The following is a 16,673-nucleotide window of genomic DNA, read 5'->3' on the forward strand; positions in this document are numbered from 1 at the left end:
CATTTAACACCAAAAAGCTTTTATTATGGACATAGCACTTGATGCATTAACCTTGAACATTCCATCCATTAAGCAGCCCCAAGTGTATTCTTGGGTGTGGCTGCTAATGGATTGCCTTCGCACGTGCTCACTCTCTAGGAGTGGCAGGGTGTAGCTGGAAAGCTGGCCCTAATGGGCATGCCCACGATCTCAGCTATGTAAGCTGCCCCGATCCTCAAGACAGACGCTTTGCGTTATTCTGCACCTGCAAGCAGCGCAACGCTCACCGTCACCTGAGGTCAGACTTACCTTTGAAGATCCTACTTCCTGCCAGAATACTTACCAACTGGGGGAAGCTGTTCTTACCTGTACATCTCTTCGGCGAACCAAGTATTCATCTTAACACTTTCCGGAACGCTGAAATCTTCATCTTGGCACCGCAGCACGACACGCTCCATCGTCGACAGCAGCACCTGCAAGGAAAAACATAAGGCAAGGTTAGACATCGAGAAAACAGTCAGTTTAAGGTTGCGCTTAGCCATACTTCACGCTTTTCCTTAAACCATCACTTACCTGCTGTCGAACACCGCGGTAGCATCCATCTTCCATCCGGCCGCATCTCACAGCTGCACTGAGGCCGCGTTTCCATCTAAGGGAAGAAAACAGAAGAGAGACATTATTGCAGGCATAAATAGGAGCAACATATAAAGACATTAAACAGAACGAACATCAACACGAGAGCTCAACGAAGACTTACCAATCATAAGGAGAAGCATAGTCGCAGCTGGACTGGACTAATACTTATCAGAGATCAGTGAAGGAACTAGATCCCATTCAACGCGCCCCTGACAGAAGTAGCAAGACGAAGAGCTTATGTTCCATAATTCACAGGTGAGCTTTATGGGCCGGCGTATGCTCACAGAAACTGTACTTTGGGGTGAAGGGTTCGAGAGGTACAACAATCACAGATTGGTGCACACACAATCTCCACGCAGGAGCAGTATCACCACGTACCACCGCTCACAGCTTTTCTACTGAGGCAGAGACCTGAAGGGGGCGATTCAAGTTCAGGGAGGGCTGCAACCGTGCCCCAATGCCACCACAGAGACCTGGTGAGCGTAACAGCTCCTTATCCAAAGTCCTGGGAAAGTTAAAGCACGCATGAAACAAATGGATTAGATTCGGACGATTGACAAAATGAGGCTGGCAAAGATATCAGCGTGGTAACACTATACAACGGCGACCGGAAAATGTCTTAATAAAAGATCTCACATTCCATCTGTATCTCTTCGAACTCAGACAAACATATGGGCTGCCCTTATTAGAAGAACACCCTGTCCCTGTCTATACACAAGGTCTCTCGCTAAACTGCGAATGGTCTACCACTTATATAACAGGGATAGAAGAGAGACTCTCCCCATCTAGTCTTCTTTCATACAACCATTATTTACAATAAAAAACAATAAATTGAGGCATTGACCGTGATTTTACAATGACAGCGTGTTTACCACTTCTGTCTCAATCTTAGTGGTAATGGGCTGTCCTCTCATCTGGATTTCCATATAAGTTCTAATCACCATTAAAATGGAGGCAGTCCCCACCACTATAGACCTATGTATTGTTATAAAAACATACTCAACGGAGAGCGACAACTAACTAGAGGCTGGTATAGCTGTATAGTATAAAATAACACATTTTGTGGACATGTCCAAATATTTTTGTGATGAACAAGGTCTTCAGCGTCACATACGCGCATGTATAATCCTAGGTCATTACTGCCCCCTATCTAAGTAAATCGTCTGACCCAGGTGCCAGATCAGACTTTCTAAGATTCAGATTAAATCTGTTCCCAACCTTGGAAATCCTGTATCATAAACAGAGGAATATCCTACTGCCATTTGTGATAAATGTGACGAAAAAGAAAGACAGTCGCTCCAACACCTATCGAAATGTCCAGGTACCTGGGTCCCGAGAGTGGCAAGATTCCAGAGATTTGTCCATGACGTAAGGTGGTTGAAGTCCGATATTTTCTGGGAAAGACTATCATCAGGTAATGAAACCTTCCTGACTGCTGAAAGTGTCGCTTTTTTAAAGGTTTTGGAACTTTGGGGTGGGGGGTGAGGATTGACTACAGTTTAGTAAGTTGTGAATATCATTTGATGAATCCTCATGGTGTACTTGACTGTACTTTTCATTCTCAGCTCTGAGTTGTTCCGATGTTCGGTCTTGCAAAGAGTGTTTTAGGTTTTCCTTTTCTAATTTCATGAGATTTTGATGTTTTAAATGTGTTATATCATAATTTTGTTTTTGTTTTCTAATATGGCTAAAACACAAAAATAAAATAAAGAGATTTACGAGAAAACGACCAGGGATCTGTGGAGCTAAGGCCAATATGGGACGTGGGCAAGGCAGTATTCAGAGGGGACCTAATTGGGAAGACAGCTGCCCTGATGAGAGCTAAAAACCAAATACATAAGGATCTTGAACATGAAATTACTGCAAGGGGGAAGGAACATAAATGGGAAATTCATCAAAGTCACTTAGAGCCCTCCCAGCAACTCAACACAAACTGGAGACACTACAGGATGATCAATCAGCCCAAGCCATTCTACACACTAAGCAATTTTACAACACATTGGTAGCAAAATTGAAACATGTAAAAATAACTGAACGGAAGCGCTTTGAGATTCCAAGGCATTATACAACATGGGGAAAGACCCAAATCATAGAATCATTATAAACCACTGTCGTGAGGATCCGCCTGAAGCCCAATTCCAAGTGCAACTCTCGATACGACTGAGGCCTCGTCACCCTTAAACGCAAGTGTAGGGTGGCTGAGAGGAAGTAAAGAGCAACAGGCAGACCCTCTAACAAACTGGCCCGTCGCCTTCTCCAAAAGCAAAACAGACTTTGAGCGCACTTTCCAAGTCAAATCCAAGGCAAACCCAAAGGCAAAACAGACTTTTCAAGCCTGCGTCTCTGCGGCATCTAACAACTTGGCTGAACTCTTTAAAATCTGCAAGGAGCTGGGCGGTCCTGCTGTAGTCTCTACTTCTCATTTCCCCTCTGCATGGCCCTGGCTTCTCATTTCATCACTAAAACAGAGGATTTGCCGTCCACCCTCTCCTCCTCTCCATCCTCCTCCTTTCCTGGCCCCCTTGTGGTTGCCTCTCCTCCTTTCCTTTGTTCACCCCTGATGATGTTTCTAGACAAGTCTAATTGATGAAAGTCTTTTCAAAACAGGTCCTCGATCCAGTCTTGGACGATTTCTGAAATCGCTCTTTCGCCGACGTAACCTTCCTCTCACCTCTGAAAAACACCCCCTTGTGCACACCCATCTAAACAAACCTGCTGATCCCTCTTGTCCGGCCAACTATCGCCCGATCTCCATTACTGCTTTCCTGGGTCCTGGGAAAACTCCTGGAAATGCTGGCCATCTCTCAGCTAAACCCACTGAATATGTTGGTTGGTTGTCTCCATGACCATCAGTCTGGCTTCAGAGCAGCCAGAAGCACGGAAACTACTCTTGTGAACATCCGTGAAGACCTGCTCTCAAACCTCGATTCTAACCTTCCTTCCATCCTCATTCACTTCAATCGTTTCTCTGCTTTTGAAATGGTCAACCATGCCATCTTGGTCAACCAGCTCTGTGATAACCTTGGCATCACCGATTAGGCCCTGGCTTGGCTGACGTCCTATCTCACTGATCAACCCTCCCAGGTTCAACTGGGGTCCTTCCTCTCCTTTATCTCTCGTTCTCTCTAGCTTTGGCATTTCCCAGGGGTCTAATCTTTCTCCCTAGCTGCTCAACCAATACCTGGCACCTCTTGCCCACAGCATAGCCACCCTCTGTTCCAACATCCAGTGATATGTGGATGACACTCAGCTCTCCTTCAGGCTCCCCTCTACTGTCTCTCATCCTGACTGTCTTTCTGCAATTCAGGAGTGGTGTGCCGCCAATGATCTCTGCCTTAATGCCAGTAAGACTGAGATCCTCTTCATCAGAAAGGCCAGCTCTCTCCTTTGCTCTCACTATCTGGCTGCCCACCCTGGTCACTCTTCCTTCTCCTACCTGTGAGGCTAAGAACCTCGGGGGTCATCTTCGACTCCACACTCTCCTTACATTTCCAACATCTCTAAGAAGTCAAACTACGAGCTGTACCTACTCAAGAGGTATTCTTTCCTTCCTCACTTTCCCCCAGAAGCTCACCGTCTCCAGAGCTCTGGTTTTCTCCAGGCTGGACTACTGCAACTGTCTCTTTCTAAATCTTCCTGCCTCTACTCTCAACCCTCTACAACCCATCCAGAATAGGACTGCAAGACTTGTCCTTGGCCTCCAGTCCAGGGAATCTCATCTCTCCAGCCCTGAAATCCCTTCACTAGCTCCCAGTAGCAGCAAGGAGCAACCTCAAAACCCTTTACATTGTACACAATGTTTTCTGGGGCATGAAACCACACCACCTCCAACTCTGAGACTCAGTGGCTTGTCCAATGAAAGAGTTGGGGACAGATCCCTTTCTTCTGCTGGGGTTTCAATTTGTAACAGCCTCCTTGCCTATCTGAAACTTGAGCAGAACCATCTCTAGTTCTGGAAGCAACCTTTCTCTGCTTCTGCCTTCTCTCTTCTCTCTCTATTGCATACCACCTCCCTGTTCTATGCACTGGTTACCTGACCACCCTCTGAATTTGGGCCCAGGTCCCTGCCTGTCCAACTGAAATCCTGCACTACCTCCCCTGCACTTGTGGTCTGTATCTGTAACCCTACAGTCCCCTCTCTTTGTTGTATTCAACCTCCTCCTTCCCCAAAATCGACCCTTCTCTTCCCTCCTCACCTGTATCACAGAACTCAGCTTCCTCCTTGGAGATGCGGCGCAGTAAGGTATAATCCTTTCCTTTGACGATTGCTCCGACCTCGACAGGAAGCCTCAGTGACCGTCGGCTGAACGGCGGCCCCGTGACTCCCTTCCCGAAGCCGGATGGGAGCGGGGAAAAAGCTGCGAGGGCACAGAAAACCCAGAGAGTATTCGCCTGTATCAGTGGAGGTAGAGATCCAGACTGGATAATGGATACCCAGAAATAGAAGAAAGAGTGGAAAGGGTACGCAAAGCACTCGGCGAAAACGGAAAGAAAAAGGGAAAGGAGAACCACGGCTGAGATGGAGGAACAAGAGAGAGCAGCCGGCAAGAGAAGAAATGGACAGCCGGGAAAAACCACGCAAGGCAAAAAGAATAAGAGCGCCAGGAAGGAAGAGCAAAACAGGCAAGTCAGAGGACAGGAAGAGAGAGATTCCGGTGTGGAATGAAAGGGGAAATAACTGGCGTCAAACCGTAACAAGAGGAAACTCAGAGCAGCGATTGCAACGCGCCGACTGCAGTGGCGAGTGTTTTGAACCTCCCGGTGGCGGTGGCCATGATGAAAAAGACTAGACCAACACCAGGGAAACGGAGGGTAGCGTGAAGGGACGATTAATCGCGTCCTAATCTCCATTTCTTCCATATGCTCCAGGACCCTGTGTGCATGACACTCTTGCACTTATTTGCCACCCTATGGCTGCACTTATGAGTACCTGCACTTGCCACCCTTTGGCTACACCCTTGTTTTTTTTCTCCTTTGTTCCGCACCTCTCCATCCTCCCCCTACCCTCAGCACTTCTACCCTCGCCTCTTCCCTGCTCTTACGTGATCTGAATGCCACAAGGCTCGTAAGATCATTGTTTTGTCCTCCCTTTTAGTTTCCCACTTCCTTGTCTTATCACGCCTAGAAACACATGCACAGGCGAGTTATAAATGCATATCATATCAAACACAATTACTAGAGGGAGGGCGGGAAAGCTTATGTCAGGAAGGGAGGCTGGTTCAGGGTTCGAACTAGTCTAAACCCTACACGGGTTTCCTCAAGGAGGGTGGCCTTTATTATGAAACAAAACACCGGGATTAAAATAACAGGCAAGTTCACATGAAAGAGCAAAGAGACTACCAAAAGGCACCAAGCTGAAAGAGAAGAAAACACTCTTTAGAATATCAAAGGGGAAGGTCTTCACTAATTTGATGCAAACATACGACTAACCTCAAGATCCTGTACACCAAACCTCACTCTAAAAGTACCCAAAAGTCCAAGCTCTGTGTTGTTTTCAATATCTGTGAACCAGAAATGATGATTAGGTGGAATATAGCTGAAACGCCCATAAATGCGAAGGTACACTAAATGATCTACATGGCCAATGCTCACCTCCTAGTTCATGTGTAAAACTCCAAATAATTGTCAGGAGACACGGAACCCAGGAGACATGGTGAACAGAGGAGGAACGGAAAGTGGGTTAGTAAATGAAAGTACCTATCCCTGAGCTCTGTTTGACTGACGGAGACCGCCCCGTTAATCCTGCCTTGATCCTGCCTGTGAAGACGACTCCACTGGCATATTGTGGGTCAGAACTGTTGTGCCATAACTTGTGCGGTTTTATTGAACCGATAAGTTGCTGCTATGATCCTGTGGGCCAGCCCGCTCGTGCGGCTGGCAGCCGGACTGGTGCTGTAGTGACCCTGCGTAGTGGGAAGCCTGCTGCCATTTCGGGGTCTGCGGGTCTCCAAGTCCCCACCTGTGTCGGGGAGGGCTACGGATCGTTACAGAGACTTGCACACAGGAAGCAGCCCTTGTGGGGGAGGAGGGAAGGGTCCCTGGAACATGCGGGCCCTCAGGGATGCCTAGACCAATAGACCATTCCCTGCGGCAGGCTGTGGCCGCAATTTTGTGCAATGAGTGGCCCAGGGTCGGCATTCCAGGGACACAGATCTATTACCTGGGAGCTCAGCTGCAATGGGACTGATCCCGGTCCCCCAACGGCTGTAGCGGTGTTGCTGGAGCCAGCCCAGAGTCCCTGGCAGCCCTATAGTGTGGACAAGCGGTAGAGGAGTGGTGGTTCTGGGTTTGTGCTGCTGAGGAGGGAGCGTGGATCCCAGTGCCCTGCATGCAGCAGAGGGAGGGAGCTGCTGCAATGGTTGAGAGAGGGAGCCCAATTTGAGATCCTGGGCTCGGTGAGCTCCACAATGTGGTCACAGTCCTATCTTTTGAAGGCGGCAGTCTGGCTTGAGGGGCTGGGGGTGGGTGGGTTCAAGGGGGACCAGGCTCACTAGGGGTTGCTCAAAGATGACAAAAAGGCTGCTGGCTCACTGGCTGCCCCTACAAGAGGTTTGCTGCTAAAGGGCGACAGGGCTGTTGGATTGCACCCACCACACTGTGCTGGAGACTGTTGGAATAACTGAGGGAGAACTTGCCACCGCTGCTCACTTGACCCCACAAGAGGGAGATTGTCAACAGTGGGGGGGTGTTTGAGCCGCACGGAAGAGCAGGCATAAGGTAACCAAACACAGGACGCTATCAGCACAGGATGGCTTGGATCTGGGCCCGCAAGAGGAGACAGTCTTCACAACTGCTGGCGGCTATATCAGACTCCAGGGAAACACTGGATGGGAAGTTCCATTCTGTGGAAGTTGACATCTCCCTCGTAAGGGCAAACCTTCGGAAAATGGGGGAGGTTGACAGACGCAGAGAATAAGGTCAGTGAGGCGGATCTGTGGACCTGTATGGATGCGCTTGATGCAGCCACAAGAGCCCTTGCGGTCAAGGCGGAAGATGCAGAATGACACTCCTGCCAAAGCAACATCAGAATACTTTGGCTTGCCGAGGGGGAGGAGGGCCCCAGCACCGAACTGTATGTCTTCAAGATTAAAGGCCCATTAATGTGGTTCACTTTCAAAAGATCACACAGGGTCCCGGGCATGAGAACGCTGCCTGGAGCCCCCACCGCGGGCAGTTTTAGCAAAGTTGTTGACCTACAGGGACTGCGACGCAATACTGTAGGACACCATCTGATATGTAGCCTATAAGGGAGGGGGAAGCATGCGCATGCTGGTGTTCCCCGACTTCACCCAGTAGGCCCAAAAGCAACGCAAATCTTATGATGCAGTGAGAAGAGGGCTTTGTGATCTTGGCCTAAAATATATGATCTTCTTCCCCACAAAGAAGAAAGTGCTGGTGGGCAACCACTTGCTTTTTTTCCAGCACCCAAAGGATTTGTGGGGCTGGCTGGATTCTGAATTCGAAGACAGGCTTGGCCAGGGTGTGGGTGGAGTAGCGCTTCAGGATCAGGGAAGGCGCCCACTGCCCGCCCCAACAGGAAACCCGACAGGGCATGGCATGGATGGAACTTTGGAGTGGAGGGAGACACTGGCTCGCAGGGGGGCGGAGCAGGTGGCGGAGGATGAGGCTACCCCAAGCCCGGAATAGTTGGAGAATAATGGTTGAGCACCGAAGATGGTTGGGAGGTGTTGAGGGGGTTGAAATACTGCTGTTCATTTTGGTGCCAGGGGTGGGGACAGGATTTGTTTGTAATGTATATCAGGGCGCCGGCTGGATCTGGGGGCTAGTGGGAGCGGAGGGAGGCCCGTTGAAGGGTACATATGTGAGTGGAGTATGCAGTGGAGGTTTCGGGTGGGGTTGCATATATGCTGGGGTGGTTTCTCCGAGTTGGAAGGAGGCTTCCGTCCACAGTGTTCTACCCCCATCCTGTTGCCTGGCTTACGGTCGGATATGGGAGATGGGGGGCCTCAATTTGAGAACTGGTGGGGTGTTTTTATTGGGGGGGGACTAGGAGAGGGGGTGGGGCGAGGGAGGGTTCGCTCTTTGCTTTGCACTTGTCTACATAGGCGATGGTGGGGGGGGTTGACATGCTTGAATCGTGAGGGGGAAACTGATGACTGGCTGGCATGGCCAAGCTGAGGTTGATTAGTTGGAATGTGCGTGGGATGGACAATATCAAAAGAGGCAAGATCAGGTCTTACCTCATTTGGCACAGCATAGATGGGGTAATACTGTAGGAAATGCAGCTGGACACGCAGGGGTTGCAGGGAGTACAGAAGAGGTGGAAAGGAGCAGTGGTTGGTCCTACCCTCTCCGCCTACGCTAGAGGAGCACTGGTGTGGATCAGAGATGCACCCTCAGTGAAGGCGTTACAGACCTTGGTGGATAAGGAGGGAGGCTACGTGGTGATTGTGGGGGAGATGATGGGCATCTCAGTGTTTGTGCTAGAAACCTATGCCCCCAATGTAGCACATGCAGAGTTCTTTAATCTTATGTAGGGTGTATTGGAGCGATTTCGAGATGCCTGGACCCTGTGGCTCTGGGATTTCAATTATGTGCTGGATTTGGCTAATTTGACAGCCCGACAGGTGGGTATGGTGACTTAAACCTTGGCAGGGATGGTGGGGGACCTTCACCTTAAGGATGCATGGAGGGTGATCCATGGGAAGGAGTGCAGCTACTTTTCAAAGTTTCATAGAGCCTACTCTCAGATTATGCATTTGTGGAGCGAAGAGAATTTTTCTTTGGTGGCTGGGGTGGAATATCTGGATAGGTCCTTATCAGTCCACTCGCCTAGAGTAGTAGAGTTGGGGCAGTGGTAGTCCCGCCCGCTCATTCCCATGTAGAGATTTGACACTCGGATGCTGGAGGGTGGTGGATTTAGAGCACCACTGCGTAATAGTATCTGTCAGTTTCTGAAGACGAACTGGAGGTCAACAGAGTGGGGAGCACTGAAGATGTTCCTAAGGCGTAGGTGTATGTCCACAAGGGTAGGGATCATCAGGGTCCTTGATCAGGAAATGAATAGTATAGAGTTGAAGGTGGCACGGTTAGACCAGGACCTGGCTAGGGAGAGGATACAGGCTGAGGTGCTACGTGATGCGAAGGGGGAGGTTGTGGTGGCAACAGACCGGCTGGACACTTAACTATGCTGGGTATGTGTCCAGGCAATACTCTGAGGGGGGAAAAAGCGAGTTAACTGTTGGCCTGGCTGGTCAGGAGGTAGGGTGGGAGAAAGAGATGCGAGGGCATCCAGGGACCGCAGAGGGTCACTGACCACAGAAAATGATGAAATCATAAAAAGCAGCGCAGATCCCTATCCCACACTGTATCGGGAGCAGGGCGGATTTGAAAGTGACCGAACAAGGCAGTGGTTGAGTGATGCTGGCTTGCCAGCGCTGAACGAGCATCAGAGGGAACTTTTCAGGTGAGACATTGATGTGCAGGAGGTGATTGGGGCCATCAACTCTCTTGCTGGGTTAAGACACCTGGGATAGACGTGATACCATTGGAAGTGTACAGAGAATAAAGTGATATTCTGTCCCCTAAGCTGCTTGAGGTCCTGCTAGAAGCCAAACTATGGGGATGGTTCCCTGAACTCATGTTGGAGGCTCTGGTAATTACCTTGCCTAAGGAAGGGCGAACCCTGCCGAGTGTGCACCCTACCGTCCCTTATCGTAGATGTTAAAATTGTGTGTAATATCCTGGCAGGCCGGCTAACCCCAGTTATGCACAAGATTAATTCCTGGGAAGTCCACTATTCATAACTTGAGGCGGTTGCTCATGACAGGTACAGACACTAGGAGGAGAGGTTGGCGGTGGTCAACTTGGATTCCTAGAAAGCCTTTGACTCGGTCTTGTGGGAAGTCCAATGGCTGGTCTTGGAAAGAATGGGCTTGGGGCCATCTTTATTGATTGGGTTAAGATGTGGGCTCTTCATCGAGGGTCCGGGTGAAGGTCTTTTCACCCACTTGGAGGGTAGACAGGGGCACACGGCAGGGATGCCTATTGTCCCCATTGATATTTGCATTGGTTATTGAGCGCCTTGGGAGAATGTATAAGCTTTGACACAAGCAGGTGGGAGCAGTCATTGTATATCTATGTATGCTGAAGACGTGCCGTTATGTATCTAGAATCCTAAGAAAATGTGGGGCGGGCTATGGCGACGATTGGTCAGTTATCAGGCTTGGTGGTTAATAAGTCCAAGTCGGCGATGTATGCGTTGCCAACGAAGTGAGCGGAGATCAAGCTCAGTTTGGGATGGAGGGTCAGGCAACTGCCGATAACTACATACACCTGACTGCCCTTTCTCTTCCCCACAGGGATAAAAGGCAGAGCACGAGAGCACACTTTGTGCAAGGCCGAACGCACAAAGAAGCAGACATTCAGGGATTGCAGTTCAAACAGAGGAGAAAGGTGGTGGAAAACGAAAGGACCACAAGGAGGGAATTGCCCTTTCCCTTTTCAACCCAGAGCCGCAAACCATTTGAGAAAAGAACAGCGAGACCGGGAATTGCAGCTGGCAACTGGTGTGACAGATGTCAAATGGTACACAGGGCCCTCCCGCATGGATAGCCAGGGCGGGGAAAAGAGCTTGCCGCAGTGGTACCATCCTGGACTCCAGTAGAAGAAAAGCCGAGTTCAGCACAGCTGGTGAGTCAGAGGAAACTGATAGAGGACCGGACTGTGTTAAGCTCAAATTTGCAGTGGCAACATTTGCATAGAAGAAGCGAAGAGAATATAATAGACAAAGGTCTTTTGTGAACAACCAAGGTATTAGGATCACAGTGATATGGGGCAGTGTGGGCGCTCATTCGAAAGACTAAGGATTGCACCGCTCCTGAACAAGGAGGATATAATGAAGTGAGAGAAACTACAAAAACCGAGAGGCCCTAGGGGAGGCCGGCGTGAGAAGTAAAAGTGGTCATACAAGGGTCAAACCAAAACCCTAGTACAGTCGAAAGTCTGACACGTTGTGAAAAGGAAGTGAACGGTTTATAGTAAAAGGGTCGAATACATTGTTTCGAAACAAAAAGGACCGGAAAAAAATAAAATAAATAAAACACAAAAAAATGTAATGCTTGTTTTTTTGGGGGAAAACCTGCATTTTTTCCTATACGAAAGCAAAAAAAAAAAATACATTTAAAAAAGGCATTAGATCTCCCCACCCCCCAGTCATTTTGTTTTGAAACTATTGCATTTCGAAACAATGTATTTGAAACTTCTGGACACCGAAGTGAACTGTGTTACTGAAGGGAATGCCACGAAAATGATGATACCGTGAACCCTGCACTAGCCAAAGAATCACGGAGTGACCAAGCGAGACGCAACCGCCCTTCAGAGGTCTCTGTATGTATTGGCAAATGGGAAGGTCTGAGCCCAAACGAGGGTGACCTAAGTAAAGTGGATAAGTTAACCCGGAGGATTGTTTAAAAAGACATTAAGATTCCTGAATATTACAAGGTGTGGATACTATGATTTGAAAAGCTAAGTGAACTGCATTGTGATAACAACCGTGAACCGGACTGAGGGATGTCCACAGTGAGCTGTTGGTCTCAGCCCAATTGAGGGAGGCTGACGTTCGGAAGGAGATCAGAGCCTGGCCTGGCTGAGGGCAAAAGGTCTTGATCACAGCCTCTGACTTATTTTGCATAGCCATACAGTGGAAACATCCTACTTATCTACAGTACAGATGCCAGCCTCCAGGTCAAATCGACAGAAACTCAATCGAGCTAATACAATATTCCTCAACTGAATGGTCTTTGTTTTAACCATTAAGAAAGAAAGCAAAACTGAAATGGAACAATACAGAGGTGAGGAACCAGAACACCATAGGAGCACTGGTGAGCTTTGTTACGAGGCCAGAGTGTAGCAAGGGGCACAAACGTAAATAAAAAGCAGAGTGTAGCCTGAGGGTAAGAGCATCCCTCACTTCACCTAGGACCAACTTCCCACATGGGCTGTAGTGACCTGCAGCCTGACTAATGGCACATCTAGGAGCGTTCACTTTCCAGTACCCGGAGGGTGCTCTGAGCTAAAGGAAAGTCAGAGTCAGCAAACAACTCTTCTAACGAAACATCAAACGGAGGCATTCAGCTGATATGAGCACGGAGGCCTGGACTCCACTTCACAGAGTCCTCCTGCAGCCCGAGAGCATAGCCAATTTGCACATTCTGGTGTGCATTTCACAGCAAGTGTGATACAACTTATCTACCGAGTCTGGTCACAGTGCTCTCTCCCAGTTACATTTCAACTCCTCCTACGAGTTACAACTACCCCTACCTTCAGGTTTCTTCCATCTCACTCTTGCCCTTTAACCACCCATTGCCTCCATTTCTCATGTGCAATCTCTGCCCACATTTTGCTTCCTGTATAGGGCCTATATTTTCCTCTCTTTCCTCCCCTTTTCCTTGACTATCTCGTTTTCTGTCCCACTTTAATGTCTTTCACTCTGTCTGCATCTCTTACAGTGAAAGACACCTTACATTTGGTCACCTATTAAATGGCAGAAACCCTTTTAAATGGAAGTGGAACCCATTCACTATACCATCCGTCCATCGCACATGGCCTTCAGGGGTCTGTGTAGAACTTTTCAAAGTAATTCAACCCACAGGACAGGATCTCAAGTAGTCCAATTTATGGACTGAAATAATAAACCTCATATATTGCATTCTGGTACTTGTAAGCCTGTTTATGTAACCTTTACAGGAATGAAAAATGAAATGCATAAAGATGGCAGCTCCCTGTAAAAGTGGATTAGAGAGTGCTTCTTCTGCCTATTTTAAAGAAACAAGAGTGTGGGGAAAAAGCATGTGGCAAAAAGTGGGCACTGCTCTCACTGCAATACTAGTGTCAAATATTCACACTTCAGAGTTATTTTGTATGCAGATTACTGTTGTGCAGCAGAAAACATTTACATCTGTCCATGCAAGGGGCTCACCCCATAGGGCCAGTTACACATGCATGTAAACCTCCAGAGATCTTTGCACTGCCTGGGTTTTCGAATTCTGGACAGAACCTTTCTGCCCATTATCCATGCCAACAATGAAGTAAAGATGTACCAAAGCTCAAACTCTGAACTTGCAAACAAACCGTCACATCAAATATATTCCCCTTGGTTTATGAGGAACCTTACCATAGGCCCACGTGTACACAGCCAGGTTCACCCTGTCGAGAAATCCTAGCTGCACCACTGCAGCCAACTCAGTACGAGAAAGGACTTCCGCCAAAATGAAGAACAATTTGCATGGGGATAAAAGTTCAATGGAACCATGAAAAGTAGTGTAATTAGTTCCATATGTTCCTGCCCCAATCCTAACTCTAAACAAATGAAGTTCTCCGAACTGCAGAAACAGTACCAAGTTTCCAACCTGTCCAATTAAAACCAGCAAAGAAGAAAGGTTGCGGCTGAAAGTGCCCAGAACAGCAGCAACTTCCAAAATACGCTTTCGCCTCTGAGATTTTGGGACAGAACAGAGTGAAGCTACGCTCTGCCATTTACCCTTTCAGGCGCGGGGAACATTCTAAAGGGGAAGCAGGCACACAGCAAAGCGACTGCAATAGATGCACTCGATCCAACCGAGGCAGGCGTCTACACGTTGGAAACAAATCTGGGCTAGTAAAGTGTAAAACAAAATATTCCCATTTACCAGTTCTTGGTCAGAACACACTCTGAATCATGCAAACTGCTGTATGAACACCAGCCGAACGCTATGTACACAGTTTAAAGGAACATTTTCTAAAATGTCAACAAAAGCATTGGGCTCTTCTGTCTGAGTAGTTCTGCACACAAGTAAGTCGGGGGAGGCAATGCAGTATTCTTTCTTTGCGCACGGGTAGAAAGCAATTGGCGTGTCGGGCGGGAAGCCCGGAATGCTCAAAGGCAGCGTCTTTTTTCCTCCGTGGTGTGTTGTTCCTGCTTGATTACAAAGGCGGACAGTCTCCAGGAAAGGTGCCCTTTTATGCGCCCACCCCAAGTGGCGCAAAAGTCCAGATAGCCTCTGGACTTCCCTAACATTACGCAAGTACTATGTGACTGCCTGTGAGCAGCTGCCGCTACTCTCCCCACAGCAATCGCACCCCACACCCAGGGAAATGTTGCCCTCAAGTGACTGGTGCAATTGCGCCCCCTGGGGAAATTGCACCCCGGGCAGCTGCCCGCTTTGCCCGGGTCAAGAAACAGTGCAGATTATTATATGTAATAACTAGAAACAGTGCAGATTATTATTTGTAATCACTTACACCAGAGCTGGGTCTGTGTAGTAGCAGTACAGCATTTACTGCGTCTGCTAGCATTCCAGAGCCTGAACCGTGCCGTAAATGAGCTTCGGAGCAGCTACTGTGTCTACAATACTAACAACAACAGGCTGCCCTATGTAATTTCAAAAACAATATGTTTAGAAAGTCACGTATTTACAATATTTAATTTCAACATGTGGTACGTGCAATACAACAAATTACAGATTTAACGTGCATTTCCAGAGGCTTCAAAAGGGCTCCTCTTAACAATATAACAAAGGGGTGAGAACGTCTATTGGATGTTAAAATAAATGCATATAAAATTCAATACAAGAGCTGGATCGTACGTACTCACCGGATAATGCTTTCAGAGGGTGCCTGTCAGAAACACTTGTGTATGAGCGGATATAAATAAAATATCAATTCAATTCATGACGTTTCGTAAAGGGTAGTGTCTAGATCCCATTCGAGAAACGGACCACGGCAAAGTTACGCTCACGTCATCACGTGCTCTGCATCACGTGCTCTGCAACGTTCATTTCGTCATTTATTTTTTTGCACGAGCGGGAAGGCAAGGCAACCAGGGGTGGCACATGCGGGACGGCGAGGCGTTGCAGGATTCTGCGGCGTTGCAGGACTCCGCGGGAGAGATTCCTCCGGTACAAAGCACATTTTGTATAGTTGATTGCTATTTGGTGCTTGACTTTAGTTTATGGTAAGTCTTAAAGTTATCTCATGTTGATTGTTAATTTAATGCAGAGCGGGTAAGGCAGTACTTATGTGTATTTTGGAGATTTGTAATGTGCATCAGGTGTGAGATTTACTTAAAGTAAAGGCGGATTTAGTTGTTTTGTTTTTTTCGTTATTTTGGAGATATGTAATGTGCATCAAGGGTGAGGCAATATTGGGGAGGGGTTATTTCTGTGTATTTTGGGGGTTTGTAATGTGCATCAGGCGTGAGATTTACTTAAAGTTCAGGCAGATTGTTCTTTTTTGGGGTTTTCTCATGCAGATGGCCGATTTGCCTGGGGGAAATGTGATTTATGGAGTGGGGCAGCACGTTCCTCCTTTCCCAATGGGATTTCCCAGTGAACAGTACAGTGAATAGTTAATTATCCTCCCTGCTGGAGAGGGGAGGGGGGTTGGAGGATTTGTTATGTGCAGTAGATGGGGATATGTATGTGCAGCAGATGGGGATATGTATGTGCAGCAGATGGGGATATGTATGTGCAGCAGATGGGGATATGTATTTTATGCAGACAGACGCATTTGGGTTTGAATTTCCAGCATAACAGTTCCATCATTTTTTCTCCTGCATGGGGGTGTGATTTGGCATTCCCTGGGGACGGGGTTGTTCATTTGCCCCTGTGTAATGTGTGGCAGAGAAGGTTAACGATAGGCCTTATATTGCTTTCATTGTCAATCACACATTTAAAGTCCCTATGAGACCCGATAGCATGGTGCGTTTGTTTAAAAGTTTGCCCATACTTTCTGAAATGCCTTTATTGCGTCATGATGTCTTTCACTCATTTCTGTTAAGTCGTCAGACGTTTTCAAGTAGGACGTTTATACATGCTTAGGAAGAGAATCACGGAGAAAGGACCACTCGATGCCATGTACGGCAGGTATTTATTTTTTATTGTATATTTGATAAGGTGCTTTTATACATCTCAAAAGTGTTTCGAAGTACCAGGTTTATTTAGGTGCCAGTGGGTTTGTTTTTCCTATTTTGATTTTGGTTTTAGCAACAGCGGATCTTTGTGTGTCCTCTTGGCTGGTATTATCCCCATCCCGGCTCCCCCCACCCCCAAACAGAAGTG

The 16,673-nt window shown here is 47.9% G+C and overlaps 1 protein-coding gene across 4 annotated transcripts in view; it reads right to left on the bottom strand.

The window, feature by feature from the left end:
• The window catches only part of LOC138567588 (autophagy-related protein 9A-like), a 446,942-nt gene extending 431,566 nt beyond the window's left edge, over positions 1-15,376 (bottom strand). For 2 of the 4 annotated variants that reach the window (XM_069645964.1, XM_069645966.1), the window contains exon 1: positions 15,209-15,327. The gene's annotated coding sequence lies outside the window, so the exon portion shown is untranslated. Of the gene's footprint in view, positions 1-15,208 lie in introns of all 4 variants that reach the window. The other 2 variants (XM_069645965.1, XM_069645963.1) reach the window with 2 other exon arrangements.
• Positions 15,377-16,673: the final 1,297 nt, after the last annotated feature.

The sequence above is a fragment of the Ambystoma mexicanum genome, chromosome 2p, assembly GCF_040938575.1.
Source record: "Ambystoma mexicanum isolate Mex_15411 chromosome 2p, UKY_AmexF1_1, whole genome shotgun sequence".
Classification (NCBI taxonomy): domain Eukaryota; kingdom Metazoa; phylum Chordata; class Amphibia; order Caudata; family Ambystomatidae; genus Ambystoma; species Ambystoma mexicanum.